Below are 8410 nucleotides of genomic sequence, written 5' to 3'. Positions count from 1 at the left end.
AGCAGTGAGGCCAGGTCTGATTGCAGCTGTGGTTTCCACCCTGAGAGCGAGGGCGTCCTTCTGCCAGCGTGGGTTAAAGCACCATGTGTCCACCTGTGCAGTGGCTGGTCCCAGTGTGCTCTGGAGGGCAGAAACCCTGGGTCCTGCTGCTGGTCTGGGGCATCCACTTTCCATTCCTGCAGCTCCTGGGAGGCTCTGTGTGTTCACGGGATTCCAGTCCCTGCCCTGAGACCACAGGTGAGGGGTCAGGATCCCTTGCTTTGGAGTTGGCCCAAATCTTGGTTCTGTCTATCCTCGCTGTGTGGCTCTGGAGCAGTTCTGTCCTCAGGAGAGGGATCCTCATAGCCGCCTCTAGGGGCCTTGATGAGAATTAATAGGATGACCCACAGGTAGCCGCTTGTAGCCCTGTGCAGGGCCAGTCCTGTGTCTCCACCACCGGTTCCTTCCCTCTGGGCCCCCTGCCACTGTCATGCTGCCAGCCTTTATTTCCTTCTCCTTGGACCCAGGCAGCGAGTGACCTGCTGGCCTCACGAGCCCCTTCTCTAACCTGTCTTTTTCACTGCCTCAAGTCACTTCCCCATGGACAACCCTGACCAGCCATTAGTGTGACCAAAACCCCACAAAATAGAATCCAGCTTTCCTATTAATCGTGCAGGGCTGTCCCAGCCCCCTCCTTCCCACAGGCTGGCCTCATTCACCTCTGGGATCTGTGGTTCTCACCTGGGGCTGGAGGTGACCCTGGCATCTGGTGGAGAATGTTAGGGATGCCCCTCCAGGTCCAGGATAATCCCTCAGCCAGTGGCCAGCAGACAGCAGTGCCCAGCCTGATGTCCCTGTGGCTTCTGGTTCCCCGAGGCCAGCTGCGCTTTGCTGCCTCTTCGTCTTCTCGGACGGGTGCCCTCTCTCCATCTTTGCTGCTTAGCAGTGTTTCATCCATCAGAGCTCAGAGCACTGCCTCCTGCCAGTGCTTCTCCCGGCCCACCACCTGCCTGTGCCCGTGGTCTGTCCCATGTCCTCCTGGGCCCATCAGGGCAAGGCCCCACAGGGACAAAGCAGTTCCTGTTTGTGTCTCTGTCCTGCCCTCTCTGGATCTGGCACCCTGCCTGTTGCCGACAGAGGTCTTGGGTTGATTGTCAGCAAAATAGTCTATATGGCTCTAAATGGCTGTACACATGCGTGACAGGATATTTTAAAAGTAATTGGATGTATAAACATCTGAGTGTGGCACAGGCGGATTTTTGGGCTAATGGTCTCGTTCTGCAGGGAGGAGTAACCGCAGGCCCATCCATAAGGACCATTTCTGGCTGATTTACAGAACACTGTTCTACCTGGTTAATGTCGGACGTTACCGCAGCCTGAGAGGTAGCTCAGCATGTGATGATCACTGGTTTGATTCCCAATCTACTACTTAGAAGCTGTGTGTTTTCCTGCAACCTTCTGTGCCTCAGTTTCCTCCTTGGTTAGGTAGGAAAGGTATGAGCTACATCTGAGTTGTAAGGCCTGTATTGAGTGGCTGCATTAAAGTGCCGAGAACTGCACCCAGAAAGTTGATGATATTAAAGACCTTTAAACACTCTGACGCTGCATTTTAGTACCTGGGTAAAACGGCAGTCATTACAGACGCAGAACCTCGGTGAGGTTGGGGGCTGATGGTAGGAGGCGGATCCCCGACCCTGTGACGAGGGTGTGTTCTGTTCGGGGCTGAACGAGTGCACACGTTGTCACGTGTACCAGGGAGGTGCCTCTCGTGAAGTCCTTTGAGAGTCCACGTGGCTGAGCTGTGTTGTTGGTTCGTGATGCCCAGCAGGAGCAGAGCTTTTGGGCGCAGCCTCACTCTCGAGTGAACGTCCCATGATGGTCTGAAAAGTCTGAAGCTTAAAGCAAGCAGGCTTGGGATTTCCCTTAAACCTCCTGAACATCTAATTTGCTTGGCAAACATGTTTTTCTTGGGCGTAAAGGTGAAGGAGTCAGCGACTCTGGTGAAAGTGTAAAAATTACTGCACTTCTGGGTCAGTGGCACTCTGCTGAAGACGCTGTCTGTCCTGGGTGGACATCTCTGGTGTGGTGAGAACCGGCGGGCGGGACATCGTGGGGTTGCCAAGAAGATGCCTGCTTTTTCCTTCTTCTTCAGTAACAAAACCCTAATGTTGTTTAGGGAAGCAGTGGACCCAGCTGAAAATCCAGTTCTCTTGCACAGCACTGCGGGGCGGCTGGTGACACAGGTCCAGATGTTGGGATGCTGATTGGGGGTCCCAGAGAGGGAGCTGTTGGGAGGCCTTCCCGACACACAGCAGCCCTGGGCCCTTGTCTGGCCTTCTTGCCTGGGGCATGATGCCTGGAGGGGAAGCAGCTTTGGGGGCCGGAGGGTGGGAAGGCACAGTTCTGGTGTGTGGGGCAGGCCTGGGCCAGGCTCCCTGGAGGATGTTACAGAGCCGCTGCCTATGCAGGGACCGCTCACCTCTGAGACCCGCTCAGATTTTCCTCTGTAGCTGAGCGAAATCCTGGTATAGCGATTGATGCAGTCAAAGGCACGCTTCATGGAAGCAGGACAAAGCTGGAGGGAAAGAGGTGTGTTTCTCCTAAAAGGCACAAAGCGCTGGCATTGAGTTAGGAATAGTTAGTAGGAGTGTGGTTTCTGGTTGGTTGGAAAACTATAGCCAAAAAGAATAAATGTGAATGGTCCTTGCTGATATTTAACCGATTAGTTCATGAATGGTCCAAACAGCTCTAGTGAAAAGAACATTATGGACACAGATGTTTTCAACCTGCCTATCAGCATGACCGTGGGCTGTTACATGCTTCCTGGGCGTCAGTGAGAGAGTCTCAGGCTCTTCTGGCCCCAGGCTGGCATCTCCGCAGGGTGTGTGTCCTATCCCAAATAGGCCGGAATACCTGTGGGATGGAGAGTAACAGAACGTAGAGTAACACCAGGGGCAGGAGGACACAGAGTAACACCAGGGGCAGGAGGACACAGAGTAACACCATGGAGCAAGAGGACACAGAGTAACGCCAGGGGCGGGAGGACACAGAGTAACACCAGGGGCGGGAGGACACAGAGTAACGACAGGGGACAGAGAGTAACAGCAGCGATAGGAGGACACAGAAAGTAACACCAGAGACGGGAGGACACAGAGTAACACCAGGGGCGGGAGGACACAGAGTAACACCATGGGTCGGGAGGACGGAGAGTAACGACAGGGGACGGAGAGTAACAGCAGGGATAGGAGGACACAGAAAGTAACACCAGAGACGGGAGGACACAGAGTAACACCAGGGGCGGGAGGACAAAGAGTAACGACAGGGGACGGAGAGTAACAGCAGGGATAGGAGGACAGAAAGTAATGCCAGAGACGGGAGGACACAGAGTAACACCAGGGGCAGCAGGACACAGAGTAACGACAGGGGACGGAGAGTAAGAGCAGGGATAGAAGGACACAGAAAGTAACGCCAGAGACGGGAGGACACAGAGTAACACCAGGGGCGGGAGGACACAGAGTAACGACAGGGGACGGAGAGTAACAGCAGGGATAGGAGGACACAGAAAGTAATGCCAGAGACAGGAAGACACAGAGTAACACCAGGGACAGGGGACAGAGAGTAACACCAGGGATAGGAGGACACAGAGAGTAACACCAGAGATGGGAGGACAGAGATTAACACCAGGGGCAGCGGACCGAGAGTAACACCAGGGACGGGGGGGATAGAGAGTAACACCAGAGACAGAAGGATAGAGAGAGTAACACCAGGGACAGGGGACAGAGAGTAACACCACTTCTCCAGGTGCCTTTGGGGGATGCTGCCGCCTCTCCCACCCCGGAGTCAAGTCACCACGAGTCCATTCCCAGGAGCCCCGGAGCTGGGCAGCTGGGATTGGCCCAGTATGGCTCTGGCACCCTGTTCGCTGGCTCCGCACCTTGGGAGGGGTGCCCTGGTGTTTTCACCCCGGTTTGCCTTCTGGACAGTGGGACCCTGCCTGTCCCCGGCACACGAGTACATGGAGCCCTGGACTCCAGCATGTCATTGGCACTCAGTGTCAGCCCCCATCACTGTTTCCTGGTGTTCCTGCCCTGCTTTCCCGTCTGGAGAGTGTGACCCTTCCTGTCCCTGGCACAGGTGCGCATGGAGCCCTGGATTCCAGTGCGTCTTTGGCACTCGGCGTCAGCCCTTGTGAGCATTTCTTTTGTCGTGGTCCATGGACGCAGTGGATGTTTCTTTGTGTGTTCACAGCCCACTGTCTTGCCTTACCTTCTGGGAAGACTTTTTAATATAGTTTCCTATGTTGAGAGGAGTTAGGTGATTAATCAAATATTTCATCATATGCAGTTTTCCTTAGCTTGCAAAATTCTTTTGACACAACATTTGGTGAAATCTTGGAAGCCCCTTTCCAGGGACTCCTGTGGTCACCCTCACAGTTTCATTCTGTCACTTTCTAATGCAGTGTCCTTTGGGAGTCTTTTAAATTAAGCGCCATCATTTAAAAATAAGTTTTATAATGTGCAGTTTCAGGTCAGTTCTTTCACGTTGTGTTTTAGGCAGTGACTCCTCATCTTTGAGGAGTCAAAAGGGTTCACTATTTTGACTATTAAGAGCTGGGCCTGCTTTGGCCCTGATTGAAGTGCAGTGTGTGTGAGGCCTTGTGTGGCTTAATGTCTTCTGCAGGGTTAGAAGTCACTTTCTGTTCTTCCCCAAGCCTCCTCATCCTGCCTGCGCTCTGCTGTGCCGAGTGTTCACTGCGGGCGACTGTCACACTGTCTGGCATAGGCCACTGCGGCCACAGGGCAGGCCACGTAGCGGAGCATGCAGAACAGCAGAGCCTGGCCTCCTAACTGTTCTTCCTTCTCAGGGAAGCAGAAAGCAGAAGCCTGTCATTAGAGCTGTGCTAGCCCAGAAAGCCTCTGAACAATGTTTAATTTAGGAATCAGCTCCTACCAACTGACCATTTTTAGGATGTGTTTGAGTTTTTTGTGATTTTTTTTCTGCATTGAAGCTACTGTACTGGCTCTGAGTCACTGTCATGGGACTTCACGTTGCCCCAGTGGGAAGTGGCAGGGAAGGAGGGCTGCGCAGAGGCTGCGGCTGAGATAATGGAGGTTTGTTGCCTCTCAGGACAGCGGGTTCAAGCTACTTGTAATTGTCAGTGTAAATAGTGACCTGCTGAGAACACGGCTGTAATTCAAGGTGCATAGTTGGTTGTCATAGTCGATATCAGGTATGTGCATCTACAATGATGGTACCCATCTAGCAGAAGTGCCAGGTGAGGGGCTGCTCCCGGTGCCACTCCCGGAGGGCTGGGCAGCTCCTGCCTAACACATGTGGGCCCAGGCCGCCAAGGTCGTGCTGCCGGACAGGCCTGCAGCTGTGGGTGCAGCGGGGTATTGGGAGCACCGAGCGCCTCCCTTGTTTGCTTGTGGGGTGCAGCACACCTCCCCCAGTGCAGCCTCCTCCCTGTGTTCATCTGTGTCTTCACAGCTTCCATAGTTTTCTCGTGGGTGCCCCAGGTGAGTGCTTGGGGAGGGTTCATGTGTTGGTCAGGTTCTCTCCAGCCTTCCCTGGCTGGTGGCTCAACAGGTCCCTTTCAGGTGAGTAAACCAGCTGTGTGCCTGCATATTCAGGATACTTGGCAGGGGGCCTCATCAGGGCAGAGCAAGAACGATGCTCACCCCCTCCATAGGACTTTGGAGACTTCCCTGGAGAGACTCCAGCTAGGTCCAGAGGGGCCTCCTGAGTCCTTGCGGGCTAGTGGGAGTGACTTCTGAGCTACTGGAGCCCCTCTTTGTGTTCCCACACCCCGCAAAGCCACTCACAGGAAAGCTCTATGCTCCGGTTCCGCATGCCTCTCCAGTGGGGCACACTCCTGGATGCCACCTTTCTCAGCGGGTGCCGCCTTCCTCAGCCTGCGCACTTGTTTTGGGGCCCCTGGGGCATTCGTGGCTGTGATTCCCGCTGCTCTCTGTGGGCTCCCCATAGACTATCCCACCCGCAGCGTGAGGGCCCCGTCGGCAGCCACCGAGGAGCTGGCAGTCCGGCTTTGGTCCTGCTCAGTCCTTCTTGACTTTGGTGACAGAGATGACAGCAAAGCTTCAGCTGGGAGCCCCAGTCTTTCTCTGCTTCATGCCCTGGGATTGAGATATCGCAGATCCTGCCATCCATGTGCTGGGGACCTCGCCCTGCTGTTCACCACTCTGGTCAGGGGTGGTGTTCTTGGGCCTGGCAGCTCCTGAGTCCTCTTCAGCTCAAGGGCTCCGGGTGGGTCCTGAGTGCAGAGAGAAGGAGCCGGGTGCTCCTTCCGTTCTAACTGTGTTGGCCTCATCTTCTGACTCTTGTCTCTAAATATCATTTGCAAAGTTTTCCAGATGAAAACTCAGAAGGTGTTTTTAATGACTGTAATCTGTTAATGCCAGGGAAGCGAAGTCTGTCGGCCTCTTGTATCCACCTGACCTCTCACCGTTGGGGCTGATTTGGGCAGCGTTCATAGGGGCATGGATGCAGGGGTTAGTGGCCAGCCCTTAGCCCTGCGTCCCTCCCCTCCTCCCCTCAACCCCACAGCGTTCTGGTTTCATCCCCTTCCCCACAGGCGTCCTCATGAAAACCCAAGTGCGACTGGAGTTCCCGTGACCTCCCTGGCCAGCCTGGCTGAAGTCCGCTCGGCAGGTGTCTATCTGGTGTGGCCTCGGTGCTGCCTCATGCCACTCGATGCTCTTGCTCTGGAATCTTCACTGGCATACTCCGCGCAGCCACGTCACAGGCTGCCTGGGGATGGTGACAGTGTCCCATGCCTGTCAGAATGCTTCTCTGTCCACTGAATATTCCAACACAAAATCATTCCTCTGTTATTATTTATGCTTTGCTATGCGGAGCTGGAATAAAGAAAAAAGAATTTAGACATTACAGCCATCAGACTGAAGCTGGATAATTACATTAGGGAATTAAATGAGAGCATCTGAGCATCTTGAGGTCTAATTCCCCATTTTCGTATCCCCATCACCCCACATCCAGTGTCTAACACAGCTCTCGGTCTAGTAGTTTCTTGGTAAATGCTTACTGAATTGAACTGGACTGAGCTTAACATTCCCACCCGGAGTTAGAAGCCAGTCCCTGAGCAAACTGCATGTAATGTGAGTTTTATTACTGTGGTAAGGGGCATCCTACACGTCATAATTCCAAGTCAGTACTGGGTATTTAGTCAAATGGACTCAAGTACAAAGAGGCAGTGGACCATCTGGCAGAAGTGCAAGGCACGGTGTTTTAGGTCCAGGTCCCCTATATCAACTATGAAAATAAAACACTGTCAACTCCAATTACAGCCCTGTCCTCAGCTGGTCACTGTTTAACAATTACAAACAGCTTGAGCTCACTGTCCTGAGACACAACACACCCTCCATTGTCACTACAATGCAGCTGCTTTGTTGGACGGAACGTGCTCCTCCTCCCCCTCCTCTCCCCTCCCCTCCTTTCCCCTTCTTTTCTCCCTCTCCCTCTCTTTTCCCACCCTGTCTTCCCCCACCTTCTCACCTGAGTGAGGGCTGGAACAGAAGAGACCTCAGGAATCTTCAGCATTGTCCAAGCAGCTTGGGGGCAGCATCAACAGCTTCGACTTGGAAGCCCCAGCAGGTGCCTCGGCAGCCCTTCTAACAGGAATCCTAGAATCATGTCTTTCCTTGATGTGTCTTAAAGGCTGGAGGACACAAAGTGAAATGACTGTCCATGCTCAGTCCTGTGATTTTGTGTATTTATTGGACTTATTTTGACTGAAATTAAACTAAATTATACGCAAAGAAGATAGAGCATTAAAAACAAATGGGCTGTGGTGTTTGCAAAAAAAAAGAAAAACAAAACAAAACAAACCCTTTTAGGCTCTTAGGTCACACGTTTCAGTTTATCAGCAAATGACATCCTTTCCGGAAGCCGTGTCAGCCTCTTAGTTTATGATGTAAGCACTCCGCAGGCCCGGTACTCAGCACCTTGGCATGAGCTCCTGCAGTCTTTTGTTCATGCCCATCACAGCCCTGTGCATTGGGCTTCCTCCTTATTCACATGGGAGGATGGAGGATGGAGGTGGAAGAGTAAGTGACCATTGGGATCATATGAGGGGTCTCCCCCAAGGTAGGGAGTGGAGCTGGCACAGGACCTCTGTGCCCTTTGAGTCCTTCCTCCTCTTCTTCTTCCTCTTCCTCTCTGTGACTTTCTGACTGGGGCTGCAGGGACAGATGTGAGCATGTACAGAGCATGTGTGCACGCCCTGGGGGTGTGTGCCGGTGTTGGCAGGGACAGACATGAGTGTATAGAGAGTGTGTGGACACCCTAGGGGTGTGTGCTGGTGTTGGCAGGGACAGACATGAGTGTATAGAGAGTGTGCGTGCATGCCATGGGGATGTGTGCCGGTGTTGGCAGGGACAGATGTGAGTGCATA

General features: G+C 53.4%; 1 long non-coding RNA gene across 1 annotated transcript in view; it reads left to right on the top strand.

Annotated features, from left to right (window-relative positions):
• The first annotated feature begins 3115 nt into the window (after positions 1–3115).
• The window catches only part of LOC116541739, an 8382-nt gene continuing 3087 nt past the window's right edge, over positions 3116–8410 (top strand). Inside the window, exons 1-2 of the long non-coding RNA XR_004264921.1 lie at positions 3116–3172; positions 3479–8410. The exon at positions 3479–8410 is cut by the window's right edge and continues 3087 nt beyond it. This is a non-coding gene — a long non-coding RNA (uncharacterized LOC116541739). The remainder of the gene's footprint in view (positions 3173–3478) is intronic.

Source organism: Sapajus apella, unplaced genomic scaffold, assembly GCF_009761245.1.
Source record: "Sapajus apella isolate SASKATOON/1434 unplaced genomic scaffold, GSC_monkey_1.0 scaffold155, whole genome shotgun sequence".
In the NCBI taxonomy this organism is placed as follows: Eukaryota; Metazoa; Chordata; class Mammalia; order Primates; family Cebidae; genus Sapajus; species Sapajus apella.
The sequence above is the reverse complement of the archived record's forward strand: the minus strand, read 5'-3'. Positions and strand labels throughout refer to the sequence as shown.